Raw genomic sequence first — 13,768 nt, 5'->3', positions numbered from 1 at the left:
ACAAAGGTAAGTTGTCTCATGGCATGTCTATTTTGGCCTGAAAATTTGATGTTTTGGTTATAGCGCGGTACCGCTTATTCGCGACTCCAGCGACCTATAGGGGGCGCCACCACCAAACAAACATGGCGGCTGAGTCCAGGTCGCGTCGGCTCGGTCGGTCCACCTGAAGGGGTGGCGTATTCAATTTAACAGGTTTTCTTTTCTTTAATGCCCAATTTTATAGGTATTTGAGCTGAGACGGTTAAGTGTAGTCGGTGCACATCAGCTTTCAAAGCATAGTTTTGTTTTCCCTGTGTTTTTTGTTCTTTTCATGTCAAACTTTCGTTTCAAAGATTTCATTCAAAACCGAAACTATGGGCTCCGGAGAGACGGTAATAGACTCTAATCAGTTTTTATCATTTAAGGAAAGCGGCGATTACTTCAGAACTGTTCCACCGAGAGTAATTTTGAGATAACTCGCACGACTCGACCCTGCGACTTACCAGTCCGCGAAATCGAGCTTTTGTGCGTATCCGCGTTTAGGAAACAGCTCCAGTGGTCTGCTCGGTCAGCAACACAGGCTGCAGGAAAATTACGAAAATTAAGCAAGCGCTTTTTGAGCCCAGGAGCATGTTAACCCGCTGGCGCCCCACTAAGCAGCTGATACTCGTATTTCAATTCAGATTTTGGCAGCGATCGAGAAGTCATTTTGACGTACTATGTCCCACTAAAGCGATATTAGTATATTCTTCGGGTTGAAATATGAGCTTAGTTGACTAGCTATTAGGTGAACTGCTCAGTAAAAGTATATTTGACAGACAAAGAGATACTGCTTAAACTTAGCCAAATGGTTCTAGCCGGTAGCAATGCAGACAAACCGAAGAGGGTCTTCATCGGAGGTTCACGCAGAACCTTTCTGCACAGAACTTGACTTCGAAGCCTGAACGGAGAAATTAGCATTTTTTTATGGCCGGTCAACCTGAGCAATGTAGACGTATATTGCTTCTGGCTTCGACGAGGGTATAATATAAATATTGGAGGCGCGATAGATCAAAATGCCGTGACAGCTTCTAACTTTGCGAGACGCGTCCCCCACCTTTTGGAAGCAGATAATTTCCCTCGTTACTCATATGCAACGAGCAGGTTTTCCTGAATCGAGTAATTGCGCAATCAGCCCAACTCCTTCAGTGTGGTCGAGAGGCTCTTTCAGCGAAAAGCAGCCAAGATGAATAGCCAACGCACTGACCGGCGTGGGTGGCTCAAACTGGAAGCTAATCGAACACAACCAAACTCAAGAAAAGCAGCTATCGAACCTTCCAGTTCACTTGACTGCAATATTGGTGTTCCCTCCAGTGAAACGCCTCCGTCTGTCGTCCTCAGTCCACTGTTCTACATCCTTATAAAGCAATTACTTTGAATGTGAATCGAGACAGACAAGAAACCAAAACGTTTTTCCGTGATTCCTCCCCATCCAAGAAATCGAAAGCACGCGACAATGTGTTGTGAAGTAAACGGGCTTTCAAACACGTGATGGAAGGAAACAATCTACTGAGGTTTCACCACACTAATGAACACTCAAGCATACTTGAGTGTTGTCGCCACCCCGCCGACAACACGTGTCCGCGAAAGCCACCAGAGACGCGGAGGGGCGCGGAGCGACCTGGACCGACTGGTTCCCGGTTTTCCCGCTTGGTGGCGTCCGTTTTGCTGGAGTCGCGAATAGTGCGGATTTTTGCGACTCCCGCGACATACGTTATATGCGGTCTACACTGTATATATCCACACTGTCTGCAACCTGGAGTGATTCAAATGTAGGGCAACTTGGGTGTGCTTGTCACACAGAGCGCTTGCTCACAAAGCTTGCACCAGGTTCTTGTTTTCTTGCGAGCCTTGTTGCCCGTAGAGCCCTTTTGGTGGCTGCACATTGCACACCTTCTTGCAGGCTCTTGTTTCTTTTCTCTTGGAGGAGGTGTGCGTAAGGCTGCGAGTCGCTTGGTTTCAGATGTTCTTGGTCAACGAGGCCTTTGCACTTGGCTGTGATCGGAGCACTTGGAAATCAAGTGCTGAGCGATAACCTCAAGTTCAGGTTCGACATGTCGCCACCATCCTTTTTGTAAAGGATGAATGCGTCGAGTGCAGTGTCGTCCAGAAACTGTGGAAAGAGCTTCTTGTAGTAAATTTTTGGAGGTTTCGGGGAAGAGGTTGACGGCATCTGGTCAGACTTGTCAACCCCTCCCATAGTGTGACTGTAGCCACAAGAAGGCTTCCCGACCGTGGAACTTTTTGCATCCTGGAATTGCACCATATCAGCGTTGTGAACTGTACTCATAGGGGTGATTGCCCTTGTGTCCTTCCATTGAAGGGCCATGCATTTTCCTCTTTAAAATGCTTGCAGTTCTTCCTTCTTGAGCATCTTGGAAAAGGGGGGCATGTTATTTGTTGTTGCTCGAGCAGCTCCATATTAGAGCGCAGCTCTTAGGGGCCCGTTTCCGGCTTGAGCGGCGTCGGCGTAACCGCGCGGTGCATCATGGGAAATGTCCCATAATGCACCGCGCGAGCCCCCCACCGGGGTCACGTGACCTCGTGGGGGGTCACATGACCCCCCGAGGTCACGTGACCCCCCGAAGTCACGTGACTCCCCTGAGGTCACGTGACCCCCTCCTCGAGGTCACGTGACCCCCTCCTCGAGGTCACGTGACCCCCGATGACGTCATCGTCACTGATGACGTCACCGGCATCCACATCGTCATCGTCATCATCACTGATGACGTCACCGGCATCCACATCGTCATCATCACTGATGACGTCACCGGCATCCACATCGTCATCGTCATCATCACTGATGACGTCACCGGCATCCGCATTGTCATCGTCATCATCACTGATGATGTCACTGGCATCCACATCGTCATCGTCACCATCACTGATGACGTCACCGGCATCCACACCGTCATCGTCATCATCACTGATGACGTCACCGGCATCCACATCGTCATCGTCATCATCACTGATGACGTCACCGGCATCCGCATCGTCATCGTCATCATCACTGATGACGTTACCGACATCCGCATTGTCATCGTCATCATCACTGATGACGTCATCAGTGACGTCACCGATGTCGTCACCGGCATCCGCATCGTCATCGTCATCATCACTGATGACGTCATGAGCGACGTCACTGATGACGTCACCGACATTCGCATCGTCATCGTCATCATCACTGGTGAAGTCATCAGTGACGTCACTAATGACGTCATCGGTACCCGCATCGTCATCGTCACTGATGACGTTATCAGTGACGTCAGTGATGACATCATCGGCATTGGGAGTCACGTGACCCCCAAGGTCATGTGACCCCCCCCCCCCTGGTTAGTTTAACCCCCCCCCCCCCCCCAGTGCCCTTCCCTCCTCCTCCTCAAGAGCTGCGCTCTAATTCGGCGTTACAGGGAGTTGTAAGCGGCTTTCATTTTTTTTTTCATCGATGTCCCTCAAGAACCTACGATGGTTGACAGACGAGGCACAAAAGGCCAAATCTTCCAGAGGCTTGGGTCCACGGGGTTCTCGTTGTTCACGGAATGCAACATTTTCATCATCGGAAAAAACAGTTCATTCTTTGACCAAATACTTGTGTGCTCCCAAAGTGGTTTTAGCTCCAGTACATACATAGAACCTTGTTCATACATTCTTGGTTGATGCATTTTCCCGGCTGTTACGTTCAAAAACGCCGGTCCTCTTCTACTTCCATAGAGACACATGTATTAGTTTCCTGCCTGTTACGTTTGCTTTTCCGGTTGTTACGTCCAAAAGTGTCGGCATTGCAGCGCCTCAGTGCGCCCATACGTCGGGTACCAGGCTGCCACGCTGGCTTCGAAGCGAAGCTATTCGAGCAAAGCCGAATCCTGCAATGCGGGTCGCGCGGCCCGTGTAGGCACGCAGACGCCCGTCTTCCCTTTGCTCCTTTCGCCCTCTTTTCCGTCTCTCCACTCTGGGCTTTGCTGGGCTCTGGCACAGCTTCCCATCTTGCCCGGGTGTGACCTTGGAGCTCGGACGGGGAACGAGGCTGGAGAGGTGGCAAAGGCTCGTTCTCTCTTGCTCTATCTTTCATCTTCTCCTTCTCTGGCACGGGGTGCACCCAGTGCACGCTGCTCTTCTAGTTTCTGTTCCGCTCGATTGCATGATGTTTCAGAGTAAGTGTGCTTTGCACCCATTGACGACAGTCATGACATCGCGAAAAAGGAGGGCACTTTCTTTTAAAGAGAAGTTTGATATGCTTCAGACGGTGGATCACATTCCCAGCCAGAAGAGATCTGACATCGCAAGAGACCTGGGTCTCGCGCCGTAAACTTTGAACAGCATCGTCGCCAAACGAAAGGAGGTCGAGGTGAAAGCTCTGAACCGCAAAGCTTAGTGGACTCCATGGCCGACCTCACTACTGCCGACAATGAAGGAAGTGATGAATATGTCGAGCAAGAAACAAACGATTATGCTGTGCCCATGTTTGCGGATGCGATCGTTGCGTTGGACACCTTGCACCGCTACAAAAATGTTCACGACTGCGCGGGGAGTGAGAGAGGACTGCGGCTCCTGGAGAAATGGCTTTTACTGCTTAACATCAATTCGAAGCGGCAGACAGATATTACGCGCTTTTGTTAACATGTCTAAATCCTCAACAGTTCTGTAAGTACACATAAAATAAATGATTGTATAAGAGCTGCTTTCTATCTCATGTAGAGCTCCCCTAAGTGCGTTGTCCGTTGTTACATTTTCCTGGATGATACATGTTTTTTCTGCGGTCCCCTGAAAAACATATCAACGAGGTTCTGCTACTTTGTTCAGATTTGTGCACAACTCCTTGAAGCGGCAGGGGTGCCACTAACACCCTCATCTCCCTAGTAGTGACTAGCACCTAGCTTGCAAATCAGTTTTGCATCTTCAGTTGTGTAGCAAGAAACTGTTCAGCGGACTTATTTGTTTCTGTAACCATCAGCTTAAAGGGAAGATGGGGCACTTCTACATTTGCGAAAAAACGCTTGAATTGCGTTCATTTGGCCTTTAGATTAACAGATATCAAAATTGTATTTCAATGCGACGCGCCAGAGAGCCATACGAGCAATTTCAAAATAGGACTGAAGCCCCGCCCCCCTAGCCTTGGGCAGCCAAAAGAGCCGTCGATGACGTCACGGACAGCGACTGTCTTTCGCGTTTTTCTCGCGTTTAACAATACTTACGCAGCAAATGGTTTGGGTATTCGGGTTCACGGGGTTAAAATACACTAGAATTCACTTCTAACTCATTTTTTCCAAGAAGCTCCGTAGCTTCCCTTTAATCATCTCATCCACGGGGGCTTTGAAGTGTTCAAGTTCGTCGCTTGGACCTTCTGCATGGAACATGGGAAGCAAAGGCGGCTTAGGGCACCAGCACTTGCACCAATTCTGCACCAGTGCCTGGAGACTACCAAGTCGCCTCCACCATCCAGATTGTTTTCATCCTCGACATTGTCTTCCCTCGAGGAAATAAGTTCTGCAACGAAATCGTCGTCGCTTGATGAACAAACTTCAACTTCTTTGGAGTCACTGGAGCTCTTCAAGCTTTCGTTGGAGTATGTTTTTCTTTTTCTCGGTGAAGATGCGTTTGTCCCTCCGGCAAGCGACACCATTTCTAAATGACTGTTGCCAGAAGAGAAATAGAGGAGAGCATAAAAGAGAGAAACAAACTAGCGAGCCAACTAAACAAGGTGCTGCCATCTGCCCTCAGCGTAGAAAATCACTCGGACGAGCTAGATTTGTTGCTGGCATTGAGGAGCATAAAAAACACCCACGGACGAGCCGAACTCGTCCGCGGCATTTTCAACCGGAAAACCAGCAACGGGCTGAGCTCGTTCATGGCACTTAAGGGGTTAAGTGAAAGCCCAGCTGAACTTGTGAAGGTTTTTTTCAGCTTCCACTTGTCTATTTCTAAGCTAATTTTAATCAAACCTTATTTATGGACTGTGACTTTGGAACGTCCAATGCCTCCAATGAAATGACGAGTAAATGACCCATTTCACACAAAGATGCCTAGATATACTACCTAATAGAGAGGATTTATAAATCTTGCTATATGCAAGTATCTTTTCTTCAATCTCGAACTTGAAAAAAAAAAGATGATGATCAATAATGACGAATGTAGGTTGTCAGGGCATCTCTGCCTAACATGTTTTTGTATAATAGCATTTTGAATTTTTATTAATTTTGAAAATTTTACTACAGCATAGTTATCAACATTCACAAAGTTTCTGTTTCTTTTTAAATACACCAGGTGCTTTGAAAGTATGCTTTTCTCCTAAGTGTGTAACTGCAATACTTATTTTTCAAAGTGTTGATTGCAGCTGGTTAGCTTCGTTGAGTGCGCTTCTTACCGAAGACCGGTCCACTGCAAAGAAGTAAGACTCGCGGATGCGAGCTGCGCGGGTGTTGTTTTTCTGCAGTGTAGCGGTAAAGACTAAAAAGAGCACTCAATGGGGCCTACTTGCTGCAATTAGAAAAATAGAAATATTACAGTTCACTTCGAAGTGAATATTGAATAGCATAATAATCATAATAAAATAATGGAAGAGTGTAATCAAATTTAAGAGTGTGAAAGAAAAACTTTCAGCCTTTTTACTCTGGTGAAGAAGGAGGACCAGCAAAGCTGTACTATGGTCAGACGACCTCAAGGACGACGCCTAAGGACGACGTCTAGGACGACCTCAAGGACAATGTCTAGGACGACCTCAAGGACGACTTCTAAGACAACCTCGAGGACGACGCCTAGGGCACGACCTCAGGGATGACATCTACACGACCTCAAGGACGATGCTTAGGACGACCTCAGGGACGACGTCTGTGACGACCTCAAGGACAACTTCTGGGGCGATTTCGAAGACAATGTTCAGGACGACCTTAAGGACGACATCTAGGACGATCTCAAGAATGACTTCTAATACGACCTCGAGGACGACATCAAGGACGACGTCTAGGACGACCTCAAGGACAACCTCTCAAACAACCTGAAGGCCGACGTTTAGGACGACCTCAAGGACGACTGCTAGGACGACCTCAAGGACAACTTCTCAAACAACCTTAAGAACAACCTGAAGGCCAACGTTTAGGACGACCTCAAGGACAACCTCTCAAACAACCTTAAGAACAACCTGAAGGCCGACGTTTAGGACGACATCTAGGACGATCTCAAGAATGACTTCTAGGACGACCTCGAGGACATCAAGGACGACGTCTAGGACGACCTCAAGGACAACCTCTCAAACAACCTTAAGAACAACCTGAAGGCCGACGTTTAGGACGACCTCAAGGACGACTGCTAGGACGACCTCAAGGCAACCTCTCAAACAACCTTAAAAACAACCTGAAGGCCGACGTTTAGGACGACCTCAAGGACGACTGCTAGGACGACCTCAAGGACAACCTTAAGAACAACCTGAAGGCCGACGTTTAGGACGACCTCAAGGACGACATCTAGGACGATCTCAAGAATGACTTCTAGGACGACCTCGAAGACAACCTCGAGGACGACATCAAGGACAACCTCAAGGACAACCTCTCAAACAACCTTAAGAACAACCTGAAGGCCAACGTTTAGGACGACCTCAAGGACTGCTGGGACGACCTCAAGGACAACCTCTCAAACAACCTTAAGAACAACCTGAAGGCCGACGTTTAGGACGACCTTAAGGACGACATCTAGGACGATCTCAAGAATGACTTCTAGGACGACCTCGAGGACAACATCAAGGACGACGTCTAGGACGACCTCAAGGACAACCTCTCAAACAACCTTAAGAACAACCTGAAGGCCGACGTCTAGGACAACCTCAAGGACGACATCTAGGATGATCTCAAGAATGACTTCTAGGACGACCTCGAGGACAACCTCGAGGACGACATCAAGGACGACTGCTAGGACGACCTCAAGGACAACCTCTCGAACAACCTGAAGGCCGACGTTTAGGACGACTGCTAGGACGACCTCAAGGACAACCTCTTAAACAACCTTAAGAACAACCTGAAGGCCGACGTTTAGGACGACCTTAAGGACGACATCTAGGACGATCTCAAGAATGACTTCTAGGACGACCTCGAGGACAACCTCGAGGACGACATCAAAGACGACGTCTAGGACGACCTCAAGGACAACCTCTCAAACAACCTTAAGAACAACCTGAAGGCCGACGTTTAGGACGACCTCAAGGACAACCTCTCGAACAACCTTAAGAACAGCCTCAAGGCCGACGTTTAGGACGACCTCAAGGACGACTGCTAGGACGACCTCGAGGACGACACCTAGGACGACGCCTAGAGAAATTCAGCCTTTCCACTCTGTTGAAAACCAGAGTGAAAAGGCGGGAAAGGCTGCCGCCATCTATGAGCAAGAGCGGCAAGCCAATTGTCTGGTTGCCACCGTCACTCATAGATGGCGGTAGTTGTCCAGAGTTTTGTGTTGACATTTCTTTGCGGGGGACAGGGTCCTGGGGAAACTAGCCCTTAACAGCTCCACTGTAAAAGAGAAAACATTTGCACAATCCTAGCAACTTGTTAAAATGCAGATTGTTCACGCACACTGATACATCATTGGGAGAATGGACGTGCGAGTGAGGAGGTGCATGAGGCAAGCTCTGACGTGTCTTCATGCAATGCATAGCTGGTGTAGTGAAAGAGAGAGAGGGGGAGCAAGGGGGGGGGAAGGGCAGCAGCGGGTGTTGCTACATTGTGTCTGCGCAATGAAGAATTATCTGCAATGAAAATCGCTTGTTGCTAGGTGTAGCCATTTGCATCTTAAATTTCATTGCAATATTTTTTACGGTTTGTTGAAAATTTAAAAATCGGAATATCTGTTTCAACCATTTTTGTCTATTGCGCAGAATAGATCACAAACTAAAAGTTTGAAGTGAAATTGTGACCTTAGAAGGTATATGTAATTTTTTTTTTTTTGTCACAACTCCATAGAGTTATACAGTAAACTTTCGTTAATTCAACCTCGACGGGACCTCGAAATTTGGTTGATTTATCCGAATGATTGAATTAAAAAAAGGACAGAAAAACGGTTAAAATTAAACTTCCTTTTATTGTCCAAAGAACTCACGGATGGTCTGCTGCCGTCAGCGCTTAAAATGCGTATCCAAAAGCATGCTCCGGAGAGCAGCGTAACTAAATGTCACGTCCCCAAAAAACCGCGCACTAACAAAAATAAAAAGAAAGTTTTACGAGCCGACTTTGGCACCAAGCAGCCAGACCGTCGGTGACAAAAAAAAAATAACAACAGAAAAAAAAGGAAAAAAACTAGTGATGGGCCGAACTTTTGCCGAATCAAAAGTTTGGTGCCGAATCTTGGGATTCGGCAAAGCCAAACTTTTGCCGAACCTATCTAAAGTTTCGGCAAAAATACAATGGTATCAGACTTCGTTGATATTTCGTATTTTCTGGCGAAAAAAGGTTTTATGTTGCATTTTTCTTAACTTAAATGCAACACGTAAGGTATATTGGTGCAGTTATTACTTAATAAGGTGATATTTGACAAGATAACTGTATTGGTGGTGTTTTTGTGCGTTTACTGGCAATTTTAGTGACATCTTGCAGAAGTGGCGTGACGACGAGGTAGGGGAGTAGCAACGTTGGGTAGCAGCGAGTGCAGTCACGATTCGCACTACGAGAGTTTCGGTTTGGAAGCCTCATCAGCGCAAGCCTGCAAGTGTGTGTGGTGTAAACATAAAGGCAATAGCACTGCGGTTTTACTTTCTCTGGGAATCACAATTTCGTGCGCGAAAATGAATGCAACAGTTACTGAGCCTTCACCAGAAAATATCATTGTCAATATGCATGTCTTTCGATTTGAGTCACTTGACGTCAGCTTTGCATGAAAGTGTGCGTACCATATTCGCAACGTCTCGCTTTTAACCTTTAAAATGCCGGTTTCTGGTGTTAGGAGTTAGGACACACACGGACGTTTAGGAAGATGGGAAATGTTAGGGATGTCGGATGTGCAACGTCGAGCACAATAGTTTTGTGTTCAGTTTTATATAGATACATAATAACCGTGAAATAACGCTAATTAAAAAGCAATATTATTTTGTTTTGGCACAAAATTTTTGTGAGCCGAAAACAGGATTGTTATAATTGCAAGGAGTGCTTTAAAGGAATTGTGAGTCAATGCTTTAACTACCTCGTTGCATCACTTAAAAGGTCAAATGAAAATTGCGTCATCCAGAAAGTACCGCATCATCTGTCACTTGCGCAGTGGACTGCGTAAATTATTGGTCGATCTTCTGTTCTTGAGACAGAAACTATTAAAGAGAACCACACTAGTAAAGGCTCACAAACGCCAGTTACCGTGTTGCCTACTCCCACACCTCGCCGTAACCGCTGGTTGTTCTACACTATACGATCGTAACTACACGACCGCACAGTGTCCATTTGCAATCCATGGCCCCGTCGCGTTCTCGCACGTGCGCAAACATTTGCTGAATTTTTGCCGAATCTTTGCCGAATTTTCCTTCGAAAGTTCGGCCTATGCCGAACTTTGCCGAATCTGAAGTTCGGCAGATTCGGTCCATCACTAAAAAAAAACCCGCGTTTTTTGACGCGCAGAATGGATCATACACGATTCTACAGAAAAGCGCTTTGAGAGCGCGCGCTATCTCCGAGCCCGACCATGTGTTATGTTCTCCGCACTACTCCACACCAGATTGGTTGCACTGGCTCGTGTCATTTGCTACGGTCCATCTCAACGGCGTAGAGGAGCAGGCGCATGTTTGCCCACGTTCGGCTTTGCAGCAGAGGGGCCGTGTTTTGCCACACGTTGGTGGTTTTTCTGCCGTGTTGCCGTGTAGGGTGAGCCCGCACGCATTCGCTCGGGACGAATTATCCGATGCGGAGTCTTCCCGAGTTCAAGCTATCAAACTTTTCCTCCCATAGAAATGTATGGGTGCTCGCCGGGACTTTTGAACACGATCAAATTAAACGAAAAGTCGAATTAACCGAGGTCAAACTAACAAAAGTTTACTGTATACAGCTCATGTTTACAAACAAACTGGAGTGCCCCCAGTAGCACAGCACCGCCGCAACGCATGCGCGATGGAGTGTGGGCAAGAAGCGCCGCGTCCCGCATCCACAAACCATTGGAACGTCACGTTGTCGGCGTGTGTGGGAGTCTCGTGCTCTTTTTCGCTTTGGAATTGTCGATTCTGCACCTTCGTAGCAATTTCTTGCCGCTTTAGTTGCCTGAGCAAAATTATCGAGGCTCATTACACCGCAAAACTCTGGGTAAATAATGTGATGTGCGGCGATTCATTCGCGTGAATGCTGCAGAATGGACGCTAAAATCATGATGAGATTCTTCTCGCTATTTTCTGGCACGATGTTGCTCGAACTGCAAAAGCGTAGACAGTAGCGGCGATGCTCAACGTCGATACTGAAAATGGGAAGCAGAAACAGACCAAGTGAATTAGGCATAGCAATTGGTGACGGCCACTGGTAACAGTGATCAACATCTTGTATGTACTGTTTACACCGAGCCTACTTAAGTCTTTTGAGGCCCGCACTTCTTATTGCAATTATCAGATTAGCGCTTGGTCTACGAGCCGCTGTCGTTCTGAATAAGCAGACAACAAAAAGCGGACAAGTTTGAAAGAACAGACGACAGTTTGAACGATCAAGCGGCCGTTTGAACTTGAAGACACATTGAACGTAGTCCGCTGGTGGTTCGGACAACCTGGCGGTTTTTCCATGTTCATGTTGGAACAAAACAAATAAACCTGACGACCACAAGTATCCATGAATTCGACCCAAAGTGGTGCCTGCACAAGCAATCGTGGTTCGACAGCGTCTGGTTTTCCCTTTTCACGGCACCTATCCACGTTTTCGAACAAACAGAGGAGGCAAAAAACACATAGAAACTGATCTTCAGACCTTTCCTGACTCTTTTGGTACAACTCCATTCGTGCCATTTTGACAAAAAGGCAGGTTTTGGTCTGGTTTATTTCAAAAGAACACAGGGATGCACGTCCCGCATGGTGACTTCCGCTCATGGCTTCAGACCGGAAGTGCGCCCGATGCGCCACCACCGCAGCCTGACGTAACAGAGTTACACCTTATTTACTGTTTCTGCGTAAAAAAACATTACGCAATTTTTCAGCCGGGTTTTTCTTTTTTCTGTTTGTACGGGCATGTGTTTGAACATTATTTATGTGTGTGAGTTTGAATGTTATTTATATGTGTGGAGTTTCAACATCATTTTTTTGTGCGTGAGTCTGAACATTATTTATATCTGTGCAATTTTTGAACCTCGTTAAGGGGAAACACTGCTTCTTGAGCTTTTTTTTTTATTTACGGTTCAATCCAAATGCAATTTATAAAGCATAATCGTCTTCTTATTCTGATGACAAATATGTACTTTATTTTAAAATAGCTTAGTTAGTTCTGATAAAATTAACTATTTTATTTGAACATTTTATGGGCGAGATTTCAAAAAATTATGAAGACAAAACTCAAAAAGGAATATATCTCTGTAAACTAGGTCTACAGAATTCAATAAGGTGTAAATGAAGGCTCCATGATTATTTATAACATTTTACGGCGTTTCGAAATTTTCAATTTATAAATTAATTTTTACAATTTATACACTCCGTGCGACGCGACCGGCGCGCCGCCGCGCGGCCGTTACCGAAGGTAGGCAGTGAGAGCCCCACCGAAACGAAACCGCGCCGCGTACGTTGGTACGCATTAAAGTCGGAGCGTTGCGGTTACGCTGGGTTGACAGCATGAACTGCTGTGTCGTTAAGTGCTTCAATAGTAATGCGTCGTATCTCGTGGGGACGAAGTTTCACAGTTTTTCACCTCTACGACGTTTTGTGGGACAGCGGCCGCGATGGACCCATGCCGTATGACGCGAGAAATTTGGTCTCCCGATCATGTCTGCCACTATGTCGGCACTGCTGACATATTCTACACTGCCGCTTTGCGCTCTGCGTTTGTCTTCGTACCAGTAACACCAACATATCTCAGCTCGAACTGAAATGCCATCCCGGACTCCCGGGTATGCAGTGCGAATTTCGTTGGAAGAATGCCCTCGAAAGAAGTTTCGTCCCCATCGTACGTGTCAATGATATTTCCGGACCAGTATGGCACGCAGTCTGTACTTCATGAAGAAAGAATCGAACGGTACAAAAAGTGACAAATATGAATCTAAAGAAAACTACAATGAAACTTGGAATCTCTGGACAATCGATGTTTGACAATGAAAGGTTATGTGGTGTGCTTTCTTTTTTGATCAGCCTCCTTTTGGATGTGGAAACGTTGACACCCCAAGTCTTGAAGACAACAATTTTTTTTTCTCGGCTTTAGAGCCACCTATCGCAAAGTTGTTCGAACTGGAAGTACCGTTCACTGGTCCCTTCCTACCTGTAAAGTGCACCTTGCGGCCATGATGAGTGGTATTCTCTTGGCAGCATTTGACGGTCAAAAACGGTTCCCATTTAGTTACGCCGGCCAAAAATATTTCCACCTGGTTAAACTATGCCATCTCTTTTAGGTATAATAAGTGTTTTGTAAAGTTACGGTTGTCCAAGTACCTGTGTGCCGAAAATCAGCACCTCGCACAACCAGATTACTACATAACAGCTCACCGCAAAAGCCTTTGATGGCCAAACCGTGTGTTGGCCGGCAACTTGGTTTTCTCGGTTTGGAAGCCACCTTCCGTAAAGTTGTTTTAAGTGGAAGTACAGTGCACTAGTCCCTTCCTACCTGTAAAGTCTCCA

At 46.7% G+C, this 13,768-nt stretch overlaps 1 protein-coding gene across 2 annotated transcripts in view; it reads left to right on the top strand.

Annotated features, from left to right (window-relative positions):
* The window catches only part of LOC8037800 (dedicator of cytokinesis protein 3), a 285,268-nt gene that overhangs the window by 160,185 nt on the left and 111,315 nt on the right, over positions 1-13,768 (top strand). The gene's annotated exons all lie outside the window — the stretch shown is intronic.

Source organism: Ixodes scapularis, unplaced genomic scaffold (assembly GCF_016920785.2).
Source record: "Ixodes scapularis isolate PalLabHiFi unplaced genomic scaffold, ASM1692078v2 PGA_scaffold2__306_contigs__length_199485367, whole genome shotgun sequence".
In the NCBI taxonomy this organism is placed as follows: domain Eukaryota; kingdom Metazoa; phylum Arthropoda; class Arachnida; order Ixodida; family Ixodidae; genus Ixodes; species Ixodes scapularis.
This window is presented reverse-complemented; position numbering and strand designations above follow the sequence as displayed.